The sequence below is a fragment of the Typopeltis vanoorti genome, chromosome 15, assembly GCF_054136105.1.
Source record: "Typopeltis vanoorti isolate ZY-2024b chromosome 15, IOZ_Tvanoo_1.0, whole genome shotgun sequence".
Taxonomy (NCBI): Eukaryota; Metazoa; Arthropoda; class Arachnida; order Uropygi; family Thelyphonidae; genus Typopeltis; species Typopeltis vanoorti.
In genome coordinates, this window is record NC_143563.1 from 72,674,385 (window position 1) to 72,701,613 (window position 27,229).

General features: G+C 35.7%; 1 protein-coding gene across 1 annotated transcript in view; it reads right to left on the bottom strand.

Moving 5' to 3' along the window:
- Positions 1–12,492, bottom strand: part of LOC150098880 (phosphatidylinositol 4-phosphate 5-kinase type-1 alpha-like) — a 322,543-nt gene extending 310,051 nt beyond the window's left edge. Inside the window, exons 1-2 of the mRNA XM_090405835.1 lie at positions 12,428–12,492; positions 244–281 (exon numbers count right to left, since the gene is read on the bottom strand). The gene's annotated coding sequence lies outside the window, so the exon portion shown is untranslated. The remainder of the gene's footprint in view (positions 1–243; positions 282–12,427) is intronic.
- Positions 12,493–27,229: the final 14,737 nt, after the last annotated feature.

Here is a 27,229-nt window from a genome sequence, read left to right on the forward strand (position 1 = left end):
CGTGCATTCTTTATCATTGGGATGGAAAAATTACTTAGACTGGTTAAGTTGAATTGAAGAAGTTAAAAGTTTAAAAACATAGCCAAACTATTAAAATTTCCCACATCAAGTCATCAATGTATCCTGCACCACCTTTAAAACTGTTCATTTCTAAGCATGTGTACATCATCTCAGAATGTACACTCACTCAGCAGCAGAGTTGGTGGCAAAAAGCAAGAGTTACTGGTATAAATATACACTTACATCAATTGGTGGAGGTTTATTCTTCCCACTAGGCCGTTCTGTAAAAAAGCAAAATATAATTAATGTGAAATGAAGATGACATTTAAGCATAACAGAACTAATAAGTCATATATCAAATTATATCAACTTGCTTATTATATAAAGTTTTGGCTGGACATTAAGTGAGATAAGCAATACACTATATAGCAGTGGGGTCTACTAATTTTTTACACAGAATCTACTTCTCCAATAAATAACCATCTGTGACTGACAGTATAACCCTTTAAATAAATACTTTTTCCCCAATATTTGAATGTCTAGGATAAAGTCGGGCTTCTTAAATAACATAGATGACAACACTCTTAAGATAGTATTGTAAATAATAAAAAATTAGAAGGAAAAACTGCATTATTTTGAACTTAACTTACATGTTAATTTCTAAGCTCATTATTATTAATCACCAAACTAACAAACATAAAAGAATGGCACTATTTAATATTCTAACATCAGATTGGATAAATAAACAAAATTAGATTCACTGTTGCCACTACAGCAATTCTAGCACAGAATACTATGCAAGTAAATATAAATTACTGCTTTTCTGAATGTCTCAGAATTAAAAAAAAAAAAAAAAAAATCCAATATTGATGTCTAGTTTTATTTTTTTAATACCAACCCCAGATACAATAAAGATTGTAAAACTAATAGCAGTGTGAGTGTGATGGTACATTTCTTGAATAGCTGCTAGTAGTCTTAATAGAAGATAGCATGGGGGTAGGATTCTTCCAAACAACACAAGTAGAAGGAAGGAAAGAAGTTTGCTTAGTTGGTTTAAAATTGGATAATAAATAAAAGGTGTGACAATTTAATTCCTGGAATGCACCTGTAAAAACCTATTTTCAGAACTGTTGCCTTCAAAGTAGTCCCTTTGTGCATTTATACACTGGTTCAGATGGTGTTCCCATTTTTGGAAACAGATAATGATACTGTTAGCTCTTAAAAATGAGCATTCCGGAACTCTTTTTCCAGAATGCTCTTGAGGTCCTTTATCACATTATGCTAGATATCAGCAATATCAGAAAATCTTCTTCCTTGTAGCGCAGTCTTTAATTTTGGAAACAGCCAGAAATCACAGGGAGCTAAGTTGGATGAATAAGCAGGATGACCTAATTCGGTAATCAAGTTTTTGGCCAGAAACCCTCTCACAATGAGTGCACTATGGCTTGTCACACTGTCATGATGGATGATCTACCTGTCAGGCCACAATTCAGGTCTTTTTCTCTGAACAGAATCTCAATCTTTTCAGCAACTCTAAATAGCATTGACTGTTTGTCCTTGTTCAATGAATTTATAGTGGACTATCCCCTTGTGATCAAATTCATTTGATGAATCTGAAAATATCAGGTCACCCCAAAAGTAATGTCACTTTTTATACTGTACTTGTTCAAACGTATCTAAACATGAATTTTTAAAGCTTTATAAGTACTGCTGAGCTGAAGAGGCTTAATTCTAAGGAATTCCACCTTGCAAGAACATCATACATAAGTTATTGTTTAAATAACCCTTTATTACTATGGAGGTCACTGAAGAGTGCATTAGGCACATCATGCTTTATGAGTTCAAAAAAAAAAAAAAAGGTAACAATGTTGCTAACACTGCAAAAAATGTGCAAGAAGTGTATGACGATCATGTTTTCAATGTGATGGTTCCAAAAATTTCAACAAAGGGACTTCAGCTTGAAAGACTGGCTCGTTCTGGGTGCTCTGTCTCTCTCGATAATGATATGCTGGAAACCGCTATTGCAAGAAATGCCAATGCAACTTTGAAGATTTAGCAAATGGCCTTAATTCATTGTTATCAATCATCCATCGTCATTTACAAAAACTTGGAATACTGTCTAAGCTTCACAAGCGTGTTCCTCATGAACTGACGAATAACAATTGAAGAGAACATGTCAACGTCTGAACTGCACCTCATTCTTGAGAGGTTCAATCTCTGTTTTTGAGTCATGTAGTCACCAGTGATGTAAAGTATCTACTTTTTATCACTGGTGACTACACGATAACTACTTCGGTACTTAACATTCTTGTAAAGTACCGAAGGCAGTGGGTTCATTCAGGGGAACAGGCTAAACCTCAACAAAACAAGACCGTCACCCTCAGAAGTTTTTTTTCAAGTGCTTGGTAGGATATGGCTGGTATAATACACTTTGCATTCTTGCGACAAAACTAAACAATCACAGCTGAAGTATACTGTGAACATTTCTAGTCAATTGAAAGGGTGTTGTTTTTTCACCATCATAGTGCAAGAATCACCTGCACCAAGATTGAGGAACTCTGCTGGGAACCACATCCTCCTGATCTTGCACCTTCAAATTATGACTTATTTTGAAGTTTGCAACATTTCATTAATAAAAAACAATATGATACTAGAGCACTGAAATTGAGCCTATGCGACTTCTTTATCATAAAACTCCTGAATTCGATAGAAATGGCATTATTAAGCTTTCACAACACTGAAAGAGCATTATTAATTCAAATGGAGAATATATATTTAATCTAACAGATAAGCTTAGGTGTTGATGGTTATTCATGACTATTTTTCACAGAATTAAACACCACAAACACTTTTATCAACAAAGATGTTTTATTAACGCTTATATTTCGCTGATTTTCAAGATCTGATTAAAAAAAAAAAAAAAGCAGTTATCCAGGAATTTTTCTTAGGATAACCGTCTCCCAAATTTTTGGCAAATTAATGCAACCATATTTGTTAAGTTTGGGAGAATTCTTCAAAGCCATTGCTGACTCAAAAAATAATCTTTCAGATCTATAACGACTCCTAAATAGCACATTCGTTTTCCTCCATCTAATCCTGTGTAAAGGAGTGTCCAAAGCATGGTCTGCCAGTCCCGACTTGCCATAGTAATAGTAGCGAATGTATCTTTCATGTTCTTCCAGGCGGATGTTCACTGATCTTCCTGTTTGCCCATAATGGGCCAAGTCACAGTCACATGGAACGTCATACACTCCTGGGTGTATTAAAGGGTGAAGTTTATCTTTAGGCGAGCAGATCAGAGTTGCCAGCTTGACATGAGGTTTGAAAGTGGTGCGAAGGCCATGTTTCAACAATACTTTGGCTATCTTTTCCTATGTATCTCTGATATAGGGAACAGAAATGGTCATCAATTACATGTGTGTTGTGCTCTGATGCTGAGTTGAAAATCAGTGAAATATAAGCTTTAATAAAACATCTTTGTTGATAAAAGTGTTTGTGGTGTTGTTAATACCGTGAAAAATAAGTCATGGAGAATATATACTCAATTAAATTAGCAAGTGATTTATCTTTTATATCCTTTCAAAACTTAATGCTAAAAACAACATTTCTTTTGGGATGAACTTGATACATTTCAAAAAGGAAACATGTAAAACATCATTACAGATCAGCCTTATCTCATGAGGATTTGCAATCAATTTTGATTGCAAATTGAGTGGTGATTGAGTTGGAACACCAACTTTGAACCCAATAAAGCATAATTATGTCTCACAAAAACAAATTCCATACTTTAAATTTCCCCAAAATTTCTCTTAGCCCATGAATCTGTTTCACAGATTTTTTATTTTTTTTTTAATATAAGCTTCCACACACACAAAAGATTGCAAAACCTAAAGCACATCACTGTTGTGTATGTGTGGGTGAATGGTCAAGAAGAAAGACGGAACAAGTCAATTATGTTTTTTGACATGACTTGTGTAGGTTGTAATTTTTATGAAACCTACGTGTGTGTTTGGGGGGGAGACTGTTTTAATGCACAGAGATAGAGAGAATGAAAGAGGAGAATGAGAAACTGATTAGTAATGTTGTAAAATGGATGATGACTAGCAGTTGAACACATGTTTACAGGCTTAAGGGAATCAGAGAAATTATGAGTTCCTCATCCCCAAGAAAACCAGCTGACTAGACCAGTACAGTAATCCAGGTGTGAACGTATCAAGGCCTTATAAAGAGGAATAAAAACTTCCTTATATCTACTTGTTAATGTGTTCTTCAATAGTTAAGTCATCTGATGGACTACCTTAGCAATATATCCTCTAAACTTTAACTTTCTGTCTACCACCATTCCTAAATCCCTATTTCCTGCAGTACAGTGCAATGAATTTGATACACGGCTTGTAATCTATTCTTCCCAAAATGCATAACTTTACTACATTTCTCCTCATTAAACTGTCACCCATTATCTTTTGCCCATGCTGACAGCCTTTTTAAATCATCCTGCAAGCTCTCCACATCACCTTGATTAACTATTGGTCTACCTAATTTCACATCATCAGCAAACAACCGAATATTTCTTTTCCGGTTATTTCCTGTATCATTTATGCACAAATTAAACAGCAGTGGTCCCGGCACTGAATCTTGCAGCAAATCATTAGTAACCTGTTTTCACTTAATTCTGTCCCTACATATACCACTTTTTGATATCTGTCTAGGAGCAACCCTCTTATCCACATAGACAATGGATAAGATGCATAACAGAGTTTCATGTGGTAACTGAGTTCCAACTCAGCTGTTACTCTATTATAAAAAGTTAGCAGATTACTAAGGCATGACCTACCCTTCACAAAACCATGTTGTCCCTCATACAGCATCATAGCTTTATCCACCCACTGCTGAATTCTCATTTTGACCAATTTTTCCAGTACTTTTACCAAGCCTGAAATACTGATTGGTTTATAATTTGCTACTGCAGTCTTAGTAGTAGATTCTACATACCATTCCTCCTGCACTATTGTATCATTGACCCATTAGCAATCATTGCCCTTTTTCTCAACTCTGTCCTATCATAGAGGCAGCAAACTCACAATCTTTACTTCCTTTTCGTTTCTTTCAACAACTCACACACACACACACACACACACAGTACTGATCTTGTTTGCACCACTTCCTATTGACATTTCTTATAAGTTTGTAGACCTCTCTAGTTTTTGTGTTCTCCATAGTACTGTTCAATGTCTTTGCACTGGTCCACCAACCATTTAGCTTTATCAGGTATAACTCATCTGCTGCCTCTGAATTATATCTTTTAAGTTTCAGTTCTCTTGTACCAATTTTAGGGTTTCCCCGAGTCATCCATTTCTTGTTGATCTTTTCTCTTTCAGGAATTACTTCCTCTACTGCTTTTTTTTTTTTTAGCACTGTAGTCAGTTGTTCTGCTCTTGTATTTATATTTTGTTTTTCACTTGCGGTCGTAAGCTTAGTTTCCAATATGTTCTGATATGCTGTTCTTAACCTGTCTTCATTTAGTTTTGAGATGTCGCTAGCTTTGTGGAACTTCCCTTTGTACTTCTGTTTCAGTTTTAGTCTTATATTCGCAATCACTAAGCTGTGGTCTGAATCAATATCAGCTCCTTGGAATGATCTGCACTGTTGAACTGAGGTTCTCCATTTCTGGTCTATTAATATCAGGTTGATCATATTCCTGTGTTTGCCATCGAAGGAGTGCCACATCCATTTATGACTATCTTTTTGTTGGAATTTGGTATTGCAAATCATCAGGTTGTTATTTGTGGCAAATTCCAGAAGCATCTCTCCACGTTCATTTCTTTCTCCATATCCAAATTTTCCATCCTGTGTTATTTTTGCCAATCTTTGCATTCCAGTCTCCTCCAATGATGAGTATATCCTGCTTCAGCACCTCATCAATTACTAGTTGTAGATCCCTGTAAAATTTAGATTATTACTAACAACAAAATACCTCCACTTCTCTTCCTGCCTGACTGATGGAATCAGAGAAGGTAGTTCACATTATTCATGAGGTCACCTAGGAAGAGGACTTCACTGTCCAGAGAGTAATCAGACAGTAGAAAATCAACTTATAGAGATAGAAGGACAGAGTGGTTATCAGAATTAGGACAACAATTAAGGAGCAAATGAAAGCAACAAAGCATGCCAAGGAAAATAAGCCAGAGTAGATTATTATTTATATGGGTACTCCATGGAGTTGAAAGACTCATCATGAGCAACCAAAACTATCCATTAACAAAATACCTATTATACATCCCCTTAAACTCATTCACTGTTGGGGCACTCACAACCCACCTCTGGCAATCCAATCCACTCATTTATCACTCTCCAAGTAATGACCTAGTCTGCACACCCTCACTAACCACACTCATTGACAACCTCCAAGTGTGATCCCCTTGTTTTCTCCCTGCTACCCATGTATCACAAAATGTCTTTTGTGTCAATCTTATAGAACTCCTTTAGTAACTTGTAAGTTTCTATCATATCGCCTCTCCTCTGTCTGTCAGCTAAATTCTGCAATACACACACACCCTCAATCTATCCTCATAGGGAACATTTCACAGGCCTATCATGAGCTTAGTTACTCATCTCTGAATCCTCTTCACCACCTCTTGAACCCCAAGAAACACAGGTGACCAAATCTGTGCACAGTAGTTAACATGTGACAGAATTATAGCCTTATAAAAAGGGATAATAACCTAGCTTTACTTGTCAATGTGTTCTTCAACATCCAAGTAATTCTTTGAGCTATTTTGCCAATTTTTGCAATATGTTCTCTGAATTTCAAATCTATATCCACCATCACCCCCCAAATCCCTAGCCTCATCAAGTTCCTGTAATCCAGTACCACAAATATGATACAAAGTATACAACCCTTCATCCCATTATCTTACATTTTATAACAGCAAATTGACAACCATTGTCCTTCTCCCACACTGACAATTTGTTTATGTCATCATGCAAGATATCTATATCACCTTTATTAACTACTGCCCTCCCCAGTTTTGCATCATCAGCAAACAACTGAATATCCATCTCCTCAAATTTTCCACTATATCATTAATGTACAAATTAAAGGGTAGTGGTCCTAGTATAGAGCCCTGGGGCAATCCACTAGTCACCCTCATTCACCTTGATTCCACTCCACCATACATCACCCTCTGATGTCTGCCAATCCATGCCACCAATCTCATATCCATTCTCATTTGCTCCAACTTATGTAATATTTGACAGAATACCATGTGATATTCTGTCAAATGCCTTAGCAAAGTCCAGCAGTATCATAGTGTAGCCATTTCCTTTATCCAATTCTTCTGTCACCTTATTATAAAAGGTGAATAAATTACTCAGATAGACCTAACTTTTACGAAGCCATGCTGCTGCTGCCCCCCCCCCCTATAGAGTATCATTTCTATCCACCCATTAATGAATTTTACTTTTAACCAACTTTTCCAATACTTGAACCACCACTCCAGAGATACTAGTTCGTCTGTAATTTTCTAGTTCTGTCTTGGAGCCCCTTTATGTAAATGGCACTATCTTACCCACTTTTCACTCCTTTGGAACTGTTCTAGAACTGAGAAAGATTAAAGTTCTCAATCTGTCTTAATGTGCCTTAAAGTTCTACTGAACCTCTCTAGCAACCATTCATTTTGGTCCACCTTTCATTATATGATATGATCAACAGCCTTCTGTAACATCACATCTCAAAAAGCAGCTATCCTTTTCCTATCAGACTTCTTTAGGAAAAAACTGTTGGAAAAACAGCTGTATCTAAAATCCCCAACCTTGTTCCCATGGAGATAGGTCCATCCTTCCAGATTTCAAAAGAAGTCTGACTGCTGTTTTAGCCATTCCTAATCTTCTTCTGATGTCTTCTGAACAGCCATTCTTCAAATTAATAATGGAGCCCAGGTATTCGAACTTGCCGACTTTCTTAATTCTTTCTTCATTAAGATACACTTGTTTCTCGGGAGCTTCCCTGTATGTATTTCCTTTGAAAACCATCATCTTTGTGTTACTAGGATTGAGCTGAAGCCCTCTGTTCTCAATGATCTCGTTAACTTTGTTAAGAATATGTCCTAGTCTAAGATTACTGATCAATCTACTACCTATCCTAATTCCTGTCTCGAGCTCATCCAATGCTTCATGGATGATGTCCTCAGCATAGACACTAAACAAGTTAGCCTACCTAACTCCCTTTCCAACCTGAAGCCAATTATTCAATCCAACACCTGTTCTTACCATGGCTTCTTGCTCCCTGTATAAGTTAGTTATCAACCTGATAGTGTGTTGAGGAACACCCATTAATTTCATTACTTCCCACAGTTTCACGTGCAAAACACAGTCAAAAGCTTTAGCCTTTTGTTTTTAAACACATTACAACATGGAGTCTAAATTCTTTATACTTTTCTATGATCTGTCTAAGTCAAAACATCTGATCTCTGGTAGCCTTAATTTTCCTAAAATCTGCTTGTTCCTCAACCATCTCTGCCTCGACTTTGGCCTTAATCCTATTTAGAATGATCATTAATAAAATCTTGCTTGCACGAGAGATTAAACTAATAGTTCTATAGTCCTTGTGATCCTTCATATCTCCCTTCTTATGTAGTAGTAGTACAAAAACCAACTTCTTCCAGTCTCTAGGCCATGATCCCATTTCCCATATCCTTATAATCAATCTATGAAACACTCTTATCCCTCCATCTCCTGTAGTAGCCTTAACTCGACTGGGATTCCATTTGTACCTGGGGCCTTATTGCTATTGAGCTGTTTAACTGCTCTTTCAATCCTCATGCCTAAGTGGAGGAGGTTCTAAATTATTGATTTCCTGTTGAGAGAGCTCCTGTAAAATTTCTTTATCTTCTCTATTGTACAGTTCTTCAGAGTATTCTTTTCCATCTGTTTTTGGATTTCCAGTTCTTCTGTTAATACTGCTCCAATTTTGTCTTCTTTGATGTCATTCGATTTGGTTTTAATCTTGTGCTTTAGGTTATGAACTAAACGATCCTTTTATAATTGTGCTTCCTCATCTGGAATTCTATCTTTTCACATTTATTCATATAAAACTTTTCCTTCATCATTTTTTATTTTGGTTCTTCTTCTTTGCCAGGTTGGCAGGAAAACGACCCAGGGGAAGACCAAGATATAGGTGGATTGATACGGTACAAAGTGCCTAAGACGATAGAAATATAAGATCTGATAATGTTGGAGTCTTGACAAGTACTAGACTGATTTGGAGGAAAATTGTAAACAGGAAGTTAGCAATGATGTAATTTTTTCATGTAGTACTTTCATATCCTGTACACCCCTTGAGGGTGTACAGGATATGAAAGGAATTTGATGGTGATGATGATGAACTTTTCTTTCTCCTGCCTGATGGCTCTTCTGACTTCCCTATGTTATGTTCTTTTGTCTTATATTCTTATACTCTTATATTCTTTAGTCTTTGTTTCTCCAACCACCTTCTTTCGATTAGATCTCATACTGAATGCTGATATCCATGGGGCTCTTGGTCTGAGAGACTTCTTGGGTATATCCTGTATTATAACCTTGACTTCTTCCCAAAGCATTGCTAAAGTTCTCCTCACTAGTCTCCAAAAATCATCCAAATGAGTTGATGTTTCTTCTGTGAACCCACTAGGAATGACTCTGACATCCAGTCTAGTGGGATATGTCTGACTTGGAAGGTTTCAGAGTCTTAGTCTACTTTGGCTCTTACTAGTTGATGATCTGTACCACAGTCTGCTCCAGGACAAGTAAGCGCATCATAGATGGTTGTCTTCCACTGTTGGAGAGCCAGGATGTAATCAATCGGGTGCATTGACCTATCAATGTCAAAATTTCTGGAAGCATGTACTGGTAATAACTATTTGTCTACTTTTTCCCACTTTTGAGCTGAAGTCTCCTAAGATGTAAAGTACATCTCTCCTTGATAAGCATTCCAAAATAATCAGTCTTTTCATCAGGCCTATCTGTGTGGGGGTTCATAAACTACCACAATTGACACACAGGTAGGATGAGCCTTAAGTCTAATACAAAGTATCCTGTCATTAACAGGATTATAACCAAGAAGGGTTCTTGCCTGAACTATCTTCAATATCACAGCTACCCCATGATGCTTTGGATCACCTCATGAATAAACAAGTAGCTTACCATCCTATCTTATGAAGTGACCTCAGTAAATTTTATTCAATATAGTAATTTTACATTTTTCAAATTACCATGTGACATGGAAGCAGTAATAAGCAGATGTGTCGTGATGTAGTAATCTCGATGTAAATCTCGGAAAACGAGCATGCACATAAACTTTAAAACTTGTAATATAAGAGGGTGTTTTGCTCATTGTCAGGAGGAAAAGAGAGGACATGAAAAGAATAAGGAACTGGATTTGGTCATTGTTGGAAAAGATGGAAGTCAACATGTTGGAAGGACTGAAGTTCATCAATAAAATAATTTGTAGACAAAGTATTCGTCAATAAGATAAAGACGAAGAAACAGCAAGAAAGGAAAGTCATTGCTGGAAAAGACGAATGTTGGCAAGAAAGTAAAGAAGCAAACAGTTAGTTACTCTATGCTGTTAAGTTTAAAAAAAATCCAAGAACTTTCTTGAATCACCTCCAAGAATAAGAAACTGAGTGGTAAATGTATGCTGGAGTGATAAATGGCATCTGTCATGAAAGTAGAACTACACCTGGACTACTCAAGTAATATGTTCCATGTTTTCTTCTAATATAATTTTATTGACTATGAGAAAGAGTATGCTTGTTGAGCTGAGTGTTAAACTTTATTGGTAGGATTAATTTGTATTTTGTTGAATAGGATACGAGAAAGAATTGTTTGTATCCATTATTGTTAATTTAAAAAGGTTCCTTGTGATTAATGATCTCTTGTACATAGATTAATGTTTAAAGTAAATATTATGAATTTTTATTTGAGTTTCATTATTACTTGCAACAACATAGCAATATTGAAATCGATGCACTGTTCCAGGATATGAATCTGGAATAACTAACCAACAAAGGAAATATTATTTCAAGATATGACTGTATCTTTAGTTATTGGTTAGATGTTTAAAGGGGAGTAACAAAATATTTATTGTAGTAACACAAAATCTGACAGTAACAACATAAAAATAAATAATATAAAAATTATACATAGATGGTGTAGTCAACAGGATTCAACTGAGGTAAAGTTTAAAAAAAAAATACTATAATATTTTTACACCTTTTACACAATCTTCTCATTGACTTATCGGTAATCATGGCCCAACTCAATTCTGTCCTATCATACCAGGGCAGCAGACACAATTTTTATTTTCTTATGCTTCATTTTTGCTTCTTCCAACAACTCTTTCATATCCTCTCACTTTTTAAATCAATTATGCCAAAACAATTAACTCATTCACTTCTGCAAACTTACAGCTTCGCCAACTTCCTTTATTTTTGCACCTGAGAAACATGCTTTGATCACTTTCTTTTTAATATACTTCTTTGAATATCATTGAATCCCATAAAATGTTTTCTCTTTTTTCTCAGTTTCTCGCACATTTATGCTTTTCCCATTCACTATTTCTTTCTCCCTCCTGCTGTACCACATGCCAATTATTTTTTTAGTTGCTCAAGTTCACGTTTTGTCCTGTGAAAGTATCTGTGTAAGCATGCAATTTCTATCCACACTGGCATCTCATCATCCACATTACTTTCATCCACTTCCTTCAAACTTGTATTTTTATTTCATGCACTATCATTAACTGCTTCTGCCACATTCTCTATAACACTTTCACAATCCTGCCTAGTATCCTTAATATCGGTCACTTCATTTTTTCACTCACGACATAACTCGCATTCATTGCACTTGGTCACAAAACATTTCCAACAAACGTTCTCTCCATTCTAGCTCGTATCACAAACCATTGTGATACGAGTGCAGCAATGAATACAATAAACACATGCTACACATACACATCACATATTAATGTCATTCAACATCGATGTCTTGGCTGCCATTTTTCTCATACACATCAGTGGCATTAACATGGAATGTTTTTGAAATAATATTGTGTAATAATAGTCATGACTAAACAACACAGTCAAAAATAAAGAAAATAACACCAATTATATTAAACAATATCGCCAATATTTACTAAAAATAAGGACTCATCTGAGCAACATATATACTGCAGCTACTACTACTAAGGATGATGCTAGTGCCCTCTCAAGGTTTATTAACTCTGGAATGGAATGTATGATATTAATTCTACCATTCTCCTTCCAAATAACACAAGTTATGTTTAAGTGGTACTCGAAATACTTCTGATGTGCATGGTGAAAAAATCATCTCACATGTTTCTTTATAGATCTGGCATTTTTACATCATTAAATATCAAAACAGGCATAATTACCATCCTCTTCCTCCTCTGTTTTGGAACCCTCTTGATAGCTTAGCTGATCATTAGTTGTACTAAAAGACCCTGAAATAAAAATAATAAAATATATCATAATTCAAATAATTTCAATATGTTTGAATACTGATTTATCAATCTTTCTGTGTAGTATAACAGTATATATTAATGACAATCCCAAATACAAGAAGTTGAAAAATCCTTCATATGCGGTTGGGTTTTTGATAAGAGAAGAGGCTTATGAAACCCATGCTTGATGGCTTGTTAATGGTTTTTATAATATACACTGTATGATATATATATTTGGATTAATATCCCATTAAATTGTAGCCTTTTTTAAAGAAATACTAAGGTCATTAGTCTTATGAAGAAGTATCAAGTTGTTCCCTGCCAGAAATTGCACACACACACACAGAGTGCTTTTTTTTGTTACAGTATGTAATGGTTCAGCATACTGCCACCTTTTTTAAGTGATGTGTGACTTGAGAATTTTGTAATATTCAGATATTGTTTTACACCTTTAACATAGTGCAAACAAGGTTAGTTATTTAATAAAATTTACATTTTTCTATGGGTGGTGAAGTGCAAAATATAGCCTCTCCCAGTCAAATGCTAACCCCATCTTCTCATAGACAACCCTGTTCTCAAAGTACAAATGAGGTACTGGAGACCAGGTATGGGGGTATAACCTGAACAGAGCAAATACTGTTAGAACTGCCTGTCCAGAGGCATTAAGTAGCAACCCAACTACTGACCCTGTCCTGGGATAATTTGATATACTTTCAAGTCCCAGAGAAAGAAGAGCTGGACAGACTCAAGGAAATAAATTACCATGACTCATGAAACAAAACTAGAAGAAGGAACACGATGGAAATCGCAACTTGGAATGTAAAGAGGATTGCACACAAAAAATAGGAATTTGTTGAATAACTAAACCAAGTCAATGTAAAGATATGTATAGTAACAGAAACAAAGAATAAACAAAAAGATACCAAAGAAAAAACAAGAAAGGGCAAAGACAGGTACTATAGAAATTAGACTCAAAACGTTAAGAGGTGGCATGATAATTCAGGGCATATGCACCAGAAGAGGGGAAAGAAGAAGAAGACTTTTTAACCATAAAAAACGACAGACACAAAATGCTAAATTTTGTCGTTTATAATAATACAAAAATAATTGATTTGGGATTTGAACAAAGAAATACATAAACATACATAGTCAGCCAGAAGATGTTAGTTACTGACTACATTATCACAAATTTTAAATTGGCCAAGTTAATCCTAGATGTAAGAGTTTATCACTCTTACATCTAGGATTAACTCTAAGGTAGGATAGGCTCTGAATTAAACTCAGATAGTTGTATGGTATTGGCAATAATTTGATTTAACCCAAAATGGCTAAAAATAAATAAAGTGGAAAATATCCATCAACCGAGTCACAAAATCTCTTCATTACCAGATCCCCATACCAGGCAACAATATCAGAAATGAACTGATTTAAAAACAAAAACTATACATGAATCAAATGACAGAAGAGGAATGGGAAAATCTGAAACAAATCCTGACAAAAGCAGCAAAGTTTAGGAATAAAGAATAAATGAAATAGAAAATGAGGACTGCAAAACTGAAACAGAACATAACAAAAAAAGATAGTTCCAAGAAGTAAGGAAAAAACATACAAAAAGAAAGAGAGAGAACTAGAAAAGGATATATCTAAGCCACAAACAAAAAAAACCTATAAAATAATAAAATGCATGTATAAAGAAATAAAAAGGCAAAAATACAAACAACAGATTTAAAAAAAAAATGTGTAACTTATTTTCAAAGTTGATGGACTGATGATATACAGAAGTAAAATTTCAGACAACAAAGAATGATCCAACAGAAAATATTATGTCAGAACTAAAAAATACAATAAACAATCTCATGGTAAACACCAGAAGACAATATAAACAGGGAACTGTACAAAAATGCAGGTGAAAAATTAAATTATCATATTATGCGCTACGCCATGGAATTTTTAGACTCAATGAGGAAGGTCCTAAACACCATGCCAATCACTATCCAATATTTACACAGTATCTATCATACTTTGCTTTGAACTTTCACAGTCATGGCACTCGCAACAGACTAGTAACCCATTCCACTTAGTCACCACTCTCTAAGCAAAAAATCTAGTTCTAACATCCTTGCTCAGTTTCCAGGCACTCGCAACAGACTAGTAACCTATTCCACTTAGTCACCACTCTCTAAGCAAAAAATCTAGTTCTAACATCCTTGCTTACTACATTCTTGCTCAGTTTCCAAGAATCATCCCTAGTTTTCCCACCATTAGACCTGTTCTGAAAAATTCCATCTGTATAAATCTGGAAAAAACCTTCAGTAAGTAAAACACCTCTATCAATTGAATTACAAAGTGAAAGACTCCAAACTCTTGGAAAAAACACTGGTAATTCCAATTTATAAAATAAGGAAATAAAGACGACAGCAATAATTATAGAGGAATTGGTCTGCTAAAGGCAGGGTACAAATATACGCAGGAATATTAAAAGAGAAACTCAACAACATTGTAGAGAACAAACTACTAGAAGAAAAGAATGGATTCCGAAAAGACCGATCTTGCATAAACTCAATTTTTGCTATAAAATTATTAATCAAAAAGAGAAAAGAATTTCAAAAAATAAACAAATGGCCTTTGTTGATTATGAAAAAGCCTTTGATAAAACAGACAAACATCATTTAAAATATTAACCAATCTAAATATACCAAATCAGCTCTTCCAGTCTATTCAAGAAATATATACAAGAAATAAAATAGCAGTCAAATTAGAACAAATATCAAAATGGAAAGAATACCACCTTTACTTTTTAATATATATATATATATATATATGAAAAAATTAGTTTGAACGGCTATAATACCGAGAATAAAAAGAATGAAGTTTAATACTGAGATACTACTAGTTTCGTTGAAAAAAATTCAACTTCTTCAGGTATCAAAGACAAAGAATTATGTAAAATAACATAATAAAATTACATCAACAGAACTAATATAAAAGACCAAAGTACAGTTTAAAACAGGAATGTGTGCTGGAATTCCAATTAAAGTTGACTACCTGTGAGAGTTGTCACTAGAGCACCAGTATTGGACAGTGGTAATGTGTACATCAGAAAGATTGTAGCTAAGACTGTTGTTTATATGGGATGAATCAAGGGATATTTCTTTAGATTCGACTATCTTCCTTTCGAGCTCATCATAACACCTATGAATATTAGAAGTTTCGACCGGTTTGCGAGGTGTTGAAGGCCTTCATCCGAGTTAATAGAGAAGAGAACATGGCTTGAGAGAGTGCTGGCCCTGGTCCTATTGTAGGATATGTCTCTTCTGTGTTCCTCAATACATAAAAGGATAGCTTTAGCAGTCTGACCGTAATATGGTTTGCCACATTCACACAAGATCTTGATCGAAGTTTTGGAAATGTAGTGAAACAAGTTCTAATGTTGAATTTCCTAAGAATTTTCGCCAGTCTTGGGGGGAGAGAGAGCTGATATATGGTAAAGATATGAATGCTCTTGGGGAAGAAGAATCTTCAATAGTAGGAGAACAATGGTGAGAGATAAATTTATCAATTTTCTCAAGAGAGAAACCATTGTTTACAAAAGTCCTTTTTAGTAAATTAAGCTCCTTTTCAATCTCTGTTTCATCTGTTTCATTTGGAATTATTTCAGCCTTGGCACATCATGCCAGATGTGCCAAGGCTGAAATAATTCCAAATGAAACAGATGAAACAGAGATTGAAAATGAGCTTAATTTACTAAAAAGGACTTTTGTCAACGATGGTTTCTCTCTTAAGAAAATTGATAAATTTATCTCTCACTGTTGTTCTCCTACTATTGAAGATTCTTCTTCTCTAAGAGCATTCATATCTTTACCATACATCAACTCATCCCCTCCCCCCCCCAAAAAAAAAAAAAAAAAAAACCTGGCAAAAATTCTTAGAAAATTCAACATTAGAACTTGTTTCGCTATGTTTCCAAAACTTCGATCAATACTAAGTAGACCTAAAATAAAACATCTCCCTCTCCAGTATCCAGGAGTCTACAAGATCTTGTGTGAATGTGGCAAACCATATTACAGTCAAATGGCTAAATCTAACCTTTTATGTATTGAGGAACACAGAAGAGACATATCCTACAATAGGACCAGGGCCAGCACTCTCTCACCATGTTTTCTTCTCTATTAACTTGGATGAAGGTCTTCAACACCTCGCAAACTGGCCGAAACTTCTAATATTCATAGGTGTTATGATGAGCTCGAAAGGAAGATAGTCGAATCTAAAGAAATATCCCTTGATTCATCCCATATAAACAACAGCCTTAGCTACAATCTTTCTGATGTACACATTACCACTGTCCAATACTAGCGCTCTCGTGACAACTCTCGCAGGTAGTCAACTTTAATTGGAATTCCAACACGCATTCCTATTTTAAACTGTACTTCGGTTTATTATATTAGTTCTGTTGATATAATTTTATTATGTTATTTTACATAATTCTTTGTCTTTCATACCTGAAGAAGTTGAATTTTGTTCAACGAAACTAGTAGTATCTCAGTATTAAACTTTATTCTTTTTATTCTTGGTATTATAGTTATTCAAACTAATTTTTTCATAACATTATCTACCGAGTAAATATATATGTTAAATTGATATATATATATATATATCAATGGCGTCGTGTTGCTCATTTAGGTTGGGTGTGCTGTTGTTTGGGCTTATGCAACCAGTGCTACAAAATTCATGTCAATTTGACCATATGATTGCATTTTTATTGATGTGTGAAAGTTTTAAGAATGAATAGTGCATCAGCACTCATCTTAATTGATCCAATGCATTTAATTGTAGGATAACTTTGAGTACTTTAATTTATCAATTAATATAATTTTAAATATGGAATGCATAAAGGTCAAAAGAACAATAGCTATGCTTCATGCATGCCATTTATGTGTGAGGCACATTACACTTTATGATCTTACTAGAGTGAGACACAGTTAATTTGAATTTTGATACAATTTTTAAATACAGCCATGTAATACGCACAGAAATCGGGAAAAAGTAATCACTTCGGATTTTTTTTTTTTTTTCGAAGAAACGAAGAGAAATTAAACAATCAAATAACCTAGAATAAAATTGAATACACTGAATTGTGCAGAATCATCAGAAAATGTATCACAAAAGAAACAAGAAAATTCAATTGTAAATTTATGCAGCAAACAATTGAAAACGTAGTCTCAAAAAAAAGCAAACAGCAATAAACAGACTGTTGCAGTCAAAGTAACCAGAGATAGATAATTGAAGAATTTTACTCAGTATTATATCAGGATGATGAATTAAATGAAGAAGAAGGCAACTATGAAACAGATGAAGAACTACAGATTCTACCAGAAGTTATATGGAGCATCTAGAGCTTGCAAAATGGAAAAGCTGCAGGTGAGGATGGAGTTATAGCTGAACTTCTAAAAAAAAACAGGTGAAGAAATAATCTACGGACTCTTAGCAAAACTATTTACTTTATGCCTGAAGAAAAATGATGTACCAAGAATATGGAAGAAGGCTACCCTAATTCTGATACATAAAAAAGGTGAGGTAGAAGACTTGATGAACTACCAACCCATCAGTATACTATCAGTGGTTTACAAAAGTCTTAGCTCATAGGCTTTGTACAACTCAAGACCTATCACAACCAAAAGAACAGTCAAGGACAGGCTTTCAAAGTGGCTTTATAAGTACAATGGATCAAATTCAAGTTGTACAGCAGATTATTGAATGGTGTAATGAATATCGGTTACAATTATCTCTTGGTTTTATTGATTATGAGGAAGCCTTTGATTCACTAAAAACTTGGGAAATAGTCAAAGCATTCAAAACCAACAAGTGGAGGAGCCATACGTCAGAACCATCAAATCAGCATATACACCAATGCCACAGCAGCAATTCATTTTAATGGAAACATCTCTACTGTGGAGAGAGGTAAATAAGATAGTGTGACCCAATCTTCCCAAAATTATTCACAGCATGCCTAGAAGACATATTCAAACTTCTTGATTGGGAAGGGGAAGGTCTGGAGATAAATGAAAGATATTTAAGCCATTTATGCTTTGCAAATGACACAGTTAGCTTTACCTCAACTGTGCATGAATTACAGACTCGTATCCATGAACTCCAAATTGCTAGCAAAACAGCTGGCCTAAAGATAAACCTAAAGAATTTGAATGTGGTGGAGAAATTCTTCAGGGGGTGTGAGTACTGTTCAACCAGAAAAAATAAAAATCAATAAATGAGGAAATTAAACAAGTAAACCATTACTTATACTTAGGACAACAGATATCAATGGAACAAAATATCATGGGTGAAATTAAAAGATGCACGATGCTTGGGTGGAAAGCATTTGGAAAATTACATTCAATATTCAAAAGCAAACTACCATTATGCCTGAAGAGAAAAGTTTTAACCAATGTATTCTTCCTATATCATGGTGGATTGATGCAAATGAAATTCAGAAATTAAGAACAACACAATTTAGTATGGAAAGAAGTATGCTTGGTATCACAAGACTGGATCACAAAAGGAATAAGTGGATAAGAAACCAAACCAAAGTCTCTGACATCAAAAGAAGAGTGAAACATCAGAATCGGCTGGCATATTCCTTGAAGACAAGATCAACAATGGACAAAAGCAGTACTGGATTAGATTCCACGAGAGGAAAAACGACCACGACACCGACCTAAATCATGGTGGATTGATGATATCATCAGATTTGCAGGAGTAACGTGGGAAAGGAGAGCCATGGACAGATAGTTTTGGAGTAATCTCGGAAAGGACTTCATCCAGCAGTGGATCAACAATGGCTGATAATGATGATATATATATATATATATATATATATATATCATAATCTAGAAACAGCATAACCCATTGGGCATGCAAATAAAAACAGATACACTATTATTTGCAGATGATCAAATTGTATTAGCTACATCAGAAGCATTACAGAGATCAGTAAAATTATTAAATAAATTTCAGGACAATATAATATGAGAATATCAAAGGTAAAGACAAAAATAATGGCTTTCAAATGAGAAAACCCAACGAGAAGTAAAATAGTGATAGATAATAAAATATCAGAAGAAGTAAATACTTAAAAATATCTGGAATGCGACTCATCACATGAAGATTAAAAAAGATATAAACATTAAAATATCAAATTTTCTTAAAGTAAACAGCATAATAAATAATATATTTCAGCTCTCCCTGGCAGAAAAACACATCAGAATTCCTGCCTAAACCAATTTTATTATATGAAAGTAAAACATGGAACATAAAAAGGATTCAAACAGCAGAAATGAAGCTGCTCAGAAAAACAGCAGGATATACCAAATGGAATCATAAAACAAATGAAGAAATTTTACGATCCCTGAATTTAAAACCAATTAACTAACTATATAATATAAACAAAAATGGTTAGAACATCTAAATGGAATGGACAATAGCAGGCCAAAAACACTATACCAATATACAATAAATAAAAAAGAAAATTGGAGGAGAAAGAAAACAATGGCATGACACCAGAAAAGGCTAGTTGGCCAAAAATCCATGCCAAGAAGAAGACATTTTTCAATACATCTATTATTAAGTATTTGCTGTATAAGACTTTTTATATATTTGCTATATAAATTTTTATTACAAATGACTGTATATACATTAATTATTTTTATAGACATGAGCAATAAACTTATGTTTAATAAATGGTGTTATATACTTAATTTGCTGTTATTCCAAAAAGATTTTATTCTGAAATAAAAATATCAATAAATAATATTTTTGTCTTCTTTTCATGTCCATTGTATACAGTCTTGATCAGATCTCATATGAACTATTGTGCACAGATTTGGTCCACTAGTTTGCATGGTGATAAAGATATATTGGAAAGGGTGCAGAGAAGATGACTAAGGTGGTAACTGGTCTTTTGGGATGTGGGAAATGAAGATGGATTGAAGGAATGCAGTTTGCAGTCTTGTGAATAGGAGAAAGAGAGAAGGGGGGGAAGGGATATGAGTGAGACATTTAAATTGGTAAAGGGTTGTTAACAGGTTAATGTGGAAGAAATTTTTCATAGAACAGGAGAAGCAGGTAGAATAAGGGGACATCCCTTGAAGCAATATAAAGAGAGTGTGAGCAAGGGCATAAGGAGTAGGTTCCTTACAGTGGCGCACCCAGGATTTAATCTTGGGGGGGGGGGGGGGGAGTTGAACGGATAAAAATATTTTTAATACTATGAATTTGCATTAAAAATATTTTTATCCACTCAACTAAAATTCGTCAAATTTCATTCATTCAATAAAATTCATTAGGTAATTATAAAAATTTATTTAAAGAATAAAATCCAGTTTTCTTTTCACAAAGCTCTTGAATTATTTCAGTCGTGGTTACATTAATCTCTCTCTATGTGTATATATATATATAGCAAAACCAGTCTGTTCAATCGTGATTGTGTCATGGTAGATCTTAAATAGGTTTTAAAAGGCGTAAGTTAGAAAATGACCTTTCACTGAAATGACATGTTGTTACCAGAAGCATTGCAAATATTTTAATAAGTTACAGATGTTAGGATATATCATTTTGTCACACCTTAAAACTGCATCAATGGCATTTTTGCATGAAGCTATTGCAAACAGTTTTTCAAATTTCTTATACCACAACTTGAATTCAGTGTTCAAAATTGTGGATTTGTATAAGGCAAATCACCAGCATAAAGTTCACACAATTGACGAAAATCTTCCATTGCACTTGCTGTTGGAGCACCTTTTCCATTTGGTAGAAGAGAAAAAAATATATTTCAAAATGTTGCGGTGCCGAGTGAAACTTCATGAAGTTGAGTCAATATTTGGTCAATAAATGGAATGAAATAGTACTTCTCCTGAAATACTCTTCTACAGAATCGGCTGGAACATTGGACCTTAATGATCGTTTTGATGAAGTCCTTAGCTTTTTAATATCAATATTAAAATTATTGGCTTTTATACATGCTTTATCATAAATATCTTTAAATGAAGAATCTGGTGTTTCACAAACAGTATTTAATTGAGCCACGTCATCATCAACAAAATTTAGGGCAATTAAGAAGTCACTGTCAGATTTTTGCATTATTTTAGACAACGGTAAGGTGCACGCAAATATTTTTTGCAAGCTAAATAAAGATATTATAAATCTTAAAAGATATTAATATTATAATATTATAAACAACAAGGTTCCTGTCTTTTAGGGGTATTGAAGAAATTGTGTACCTTTTCAATTATGCCAATGCAATTTCTTATTTGTCACAGATATAGCATTTCCAAGTGCCAAATTCAAACTATGTGATGCACAATGAACATAACATCTCTAGGTAGTCCAAAGACATATCGAGGAAGGGCACCTACTCTACAACTCTCTGTCTTCACCAACCACAACTACAATTATCATCATCTACACCAACGCTGTCTACCGCCGACCACTACCACTAGTATTTTCACAGACAATCACAAACATCCATGACCATGGCGACATTCGAACTCGCTGCCTTTTGGCTGGAGAGTCAGCCAACCAGGTTAGATATATAGATAAAAAATTAAATTTTGTGGATAAAAATTAAAACAAAGTTTTAATTTTTATTAAACAAATAAATAAAATGATATAATTATGTTACTATTTACTTTTAATGAGATGGATGACCTTTTCGACCTTGCAGAGTTGCTGGATATCTGGCTCAATATTGGTCAACTTCAGTCGAAGATCGGTACACACACTAAGACGAATTCTGTATTTTGTTTTTTTTTGAAGGAGTGATGAAAATCGTTTCTCGCAAAGATAGGTTGCATGATGATTTTCGACTTCTTCAAATAATTCGGGAAATTCACTTCTCACTGAAGGCGAGATCCAGAATCGAGCCAAACCACGATCACGGACATTGCATTTTAAGCCCAATGTCACTTGAAAGCTCAATTAGCTGCTCTTTTTTTGGTAACAAAAGGTCGTTCTCGTGACTGCAAGCCTGAAATGGATCGTGAAATCACAGAAATTTCTTATAAAAAGTTATTTGGAAAATGTTTCCAAATTCTGTTTCAGAGTTATGAGGTGGACACAAACCCTTTCCCAGTGGTTAAATTCTAAACTAATAAGTTTCGGGGCCCTATACAAAATAACCAATTGTATTTACTTTTTGAATACTATCCGGGGAAGCTCCAAACCTACCCGTCCCTTTCATCACGTGTTCGTAATCGGGCTACTGTTGATATTGATTTATATACACATTCAAAATTGCAAACAATTGTTGAATAATAACACAATAACGTAGGCATAATTACCGTAAAGGGAGAAAAGTCACAAAACAGAAAAATGTTCCTACAAACTAACCAATTCTATTTACCTTTGAATGCGATCAACTGGTCGAGTGTCCAGCAAGTAAGCAAATCTTTCCTTTCATTAAGCGTATTAATATTATCGCATTGCAACTGATGGGAATTCTGTGTTTCTGTGGATTCGTTACAGACCTCTTTCTCTTCAGAAACTACACACAAACTGTCATTACAAACTCGTTTTGTATTATCACTGCCATGTGAGATATTTTTCCGTTTAAAGAAGGCATCAATGTACTTATCCATAATTCAAATACCGTACTTACTCGCATATAACTCTCACCCGTGATTTTACTTTTCAAAAAAAGAAATTAAAAAGTTTCGCATATACCTCACAAATGAAAAAAGCTGAAGCACGTTCAGAGCAGGGCGATAGTAACTTGTTCCCGCAGTAAACAACAAGCCCTCCCCCAATAGCCACTATACTGCAGAGGCAAGAAAAACGAGTACTTTTATTATGTCAGTGAATAAGGTATAAGCAGTCTGTGTAATATATTTCTCAACAAATAGTGCAATTAGAGACAACTGCAATAAAAACGACACTAATTAATAAATCACATGTCCCCTCATACAGAAACTATGCTGTATATATAGACTCAAGCAAAATCATATGTTGCACCAGTAAACACAGTATCTAACTAAAAACTATTGTTATTAATTAGATTGTGTGAGTTCGCTCGGCAGCAATAAAATTCAACCGAAAGTGTTAAAACTGATATATATATATATATATATAGAGGTTATTGACACCGTCTATATATATATACACATATATATAGTGAATGCTGTTATGGCAGTTTCACATATTATTGGAATTTGGTTGAAGAGAGCATTTCAACTCAATTGTCAGCTTGCTTTTCGCGCAATTTCCAAAAAAATATATAAATACTGTAGTTAACTCACAACACATTTTGTCTAAGTATTACTCAGCACTTTTGAAGAGATATTTGAGCCTTGGTTGAAGGAGGAAAGCCTTCAACAATAAAAATCAATAAACAACACGCAATTGGTTTAAATGTGGTCATGTGGACAACACATGTTAACTTCAAATCTGACAAAACAGCAAGGGAAGGTGGAAGCAATAAAACCATATTGTTTTTCACTTCACCCCTCTTTTATTAGTCATCATTCTGCCACTACAAATTAAAATAGTGGCTGAATGTTCATTCCATGAACATTCTGCTGCTATTTTTTTTTTAAAGTATTCATTTTATTTTAATAATTTTACTTACTTATTCAATTTTAATTTGTTTTGTTTTGATAATTAAAATATATATATTTCTTTCGTTAATTTAAGCCTGTGGACCACCTGCGGTCTGCAGACCATAGGTTGAGAAACATTGTTATAGGGTTCTCTCACCTTATGTGACCCCTAATTCATAAGTAGTATAGAAATAGAAGACATGACATAACATAAATAAAAAATGAATTTTAATTAGAAAAAGTATTTTGGAAAATTTTCTGGTGTTTTTTAACTTTTCTTTTTTTTTCGGGGGGGGGGGGGGGGGGCTTGGCCACCTCCCTGGTTGCAACATTGGTTCCTTGCATGGAGTGGTTGGTGAGTGAAATGCACTGCCTAGCATTATGGTGAAGGTGAATAAGGATACACTAAATTTAAAGTACGATTTGATAGGCTTTGCGTATGTGTGTGTGTGTGTGCCTTCCATGATAAGTCTTTTGACTCCATAGAAGTCTGGTGTTAATAACTTTTATTTTTCAATTTATTTTCTGCTGGCAAAGGATGAGTCCCCCCCCCCCCACCCCCCCCCCCCCCCACCCCCCCCCCCCCCCACCCCCCCCCCCCCCCACCCCCCCCCCCCCCCACCCCCCCCCCCCCCCACCCCCCCCCCCCCCCACCCCCCCCCCCCCCCACCCCCCCCCCCCCCCACCCCCCCCCCCCCCCACCCCCCCCCCCCCCCACCCCCCCCCCCCCCCACCCCCCCCCCCCCCCACCCCCCCCCCCCCCCACCCCCCCCCCCCCCCACCCCCCCCCCCCCCCACCCCCCCCCCCCCCCACCCCCCCCCCCCCCCACCCCCCCCCCCCCCCACCCCCCCCCCCCCCCACCCCCCCCCCCCCCCACCCCCCCCCCCCCCCACCCCCCCCCCCCCCCACCCCCCCCCCCCCCCACCCCCCCCCCCCCCCACCCCCCCCCCCCCCCACCCCCCCCCCCCCCCACCCCCCCCCCCCCCCACCCCCCCCCCCCCCCACCCCCCCCCCCCCCCACCCCCCCCCCCCCCCACCCCCCACTACCAGTATTTTCTACACTTTTCTAGAACTGTCGGTTCATTTTAAGCATATATTCTCAAGACGCTGTCATTCCATTTGACATTTGGGCGAACTTTTCAATTAATCGAAAATGCATTCCCCTTCAAGAGAAGTGGTTTCCAGTCAGATACAGACTAAAGCAAAGTTTGGTGGTGTCCTGATTTATTTCAGTGATTTATTCATTTCAGTCTGTTATCTACCTAAAAGACCCGTTAACAATTATGCGTTCAAGCTGGGGAAGAATGTATGTGCAATAATAAATTATAAAGATAGTTCATGCAAATTTTAAAGCCGATTCATTCACTTCGAAGCCCCGTTATGTTACAATTACTTGTTTTTACCCGAAAGAGTTTTCCATTGCTGGAATGCTTTGTCCAATTCGCTCTGGTTCTCTGAAGAAAACAGAGGCTCCTGTTTAACTCTGCGACTTCCAAGCTGACATGACTTATTTCATATTATACCATCATTTTTGTTTGAAGTTTCAGTAAATACAGTCCCAAATTGCCAGCCCATCTTCCTTATCCCGGTAAACGCTAACGGATGAGATGGTAAGACGTGAACATTGGGTCTACATTCTATACAGGGCTTTGTGAAAGTCTCCTCCCGGTTATCTAGGTTTAACCCTTAAGCTAACTACCATGAGGTTATATAAAAACAATCTTTCCTATCCTTTTTTTAATGAAAATATGATTTCAATGAGCCTATTTGCCTAACTTGCATAACTCCAATAATGTTTTAAAATAAAAATGTCTTTAATTGTAATGTCCAAATATTTAAAGAGACTGAGTAAAAACACTACTACTGGCGCAAACTGCATGTAAACGACACTAGAACTGCGCGACGGACAGTGCCACATTACGCTAATAGCTCGCATCTCACTATGACGTGTATATGCTTGCGCGCGTAGCAATGACACTGTGGTAAACACAGTGCCGCTAGCGTCCTTCGCCCTCCTAAGTGCTACAAGATGGATTTTTATTATTTTTTATAAAAAAATAAGAGAATTGTATAGGATTGTTGATGATAAAATTAAATATTACAAGCAAATATAAATAAATAAATTTATATAAAGGAAAATTGAGGGTGCTGCAGTTCCGTAGTGCCTATGCACGAGCCGCCCCTGAATTTGAATATTTAATTCAGAGTTACAGACCCATGGAAATCAGTTCAGGATTAGACTTGACTGAAGATGAAAATTTTTACAAATGAGGTGATTCTGCGATAAAATATGACATCACGATTACGAGGATAACATTGTCTACCATAAAAGACCAGTAACCACATTCTATGTCTTCAAAAATGAAAGCAGGTAATTATAACGCACCATCCATTACTTTTTTTTTTTTAAAAAAGCCGTTTGTTTCATGCTACATCTTTTGCCGTGCTCTTTAGTCTTTGAACTCCGGTGCATTTCAAACAAAATTAATCATCCTGCAAGTACTCCAACTCCACCATTAATTTATGTTTGGGTCCTTTATGTCCTAGATAATAATAAGAACATTAGTTATCTAGATAACGTAAACAAACAAAAAACACAAAAGGGTAACGTGCAAAATAAAGCATTTTAGTTTTCAAAATGATTCGAGCCGTGTTCAAGTTCTTAAATGTCCAAACAAAAATGTAGTCGATTTGTTTCTTTCTCTCTAATATACTTGTGTATTAGAAGTATCCCACAGTAGCATCTGTGCGGTAACTAAGTTCATTACTGAATTTTCATACTGTGAAAATTCACATTAAACATTCTTGCATGCAAGAAATGAAACTGTTTGAAACCGAATAGTGCGAAATGCATAAAATATGCAAAACAGATTCAAGTATTCATGGAATAGTTTAAGCATGCATATGTAGATAGTGTCTCTCCACTATTCAACGTATTTGCTGGCCTGTTTGGCCGAGTGGCTAGCATATCCGCTCTCCAGCCAAAAGGCTGCGGGTTCGAATCCCGCCGTGGGCATGGATGATTGTGAAAATACTAATAATGATGGTGGGCGGTAGATGCCGTTGATGTGGATGGTGATTGCGATTCGTTGGTGGATTGAGTGCTGGAGACAATGTTGTAGAGTAGGTGCTCTCTCCCAATGAGTC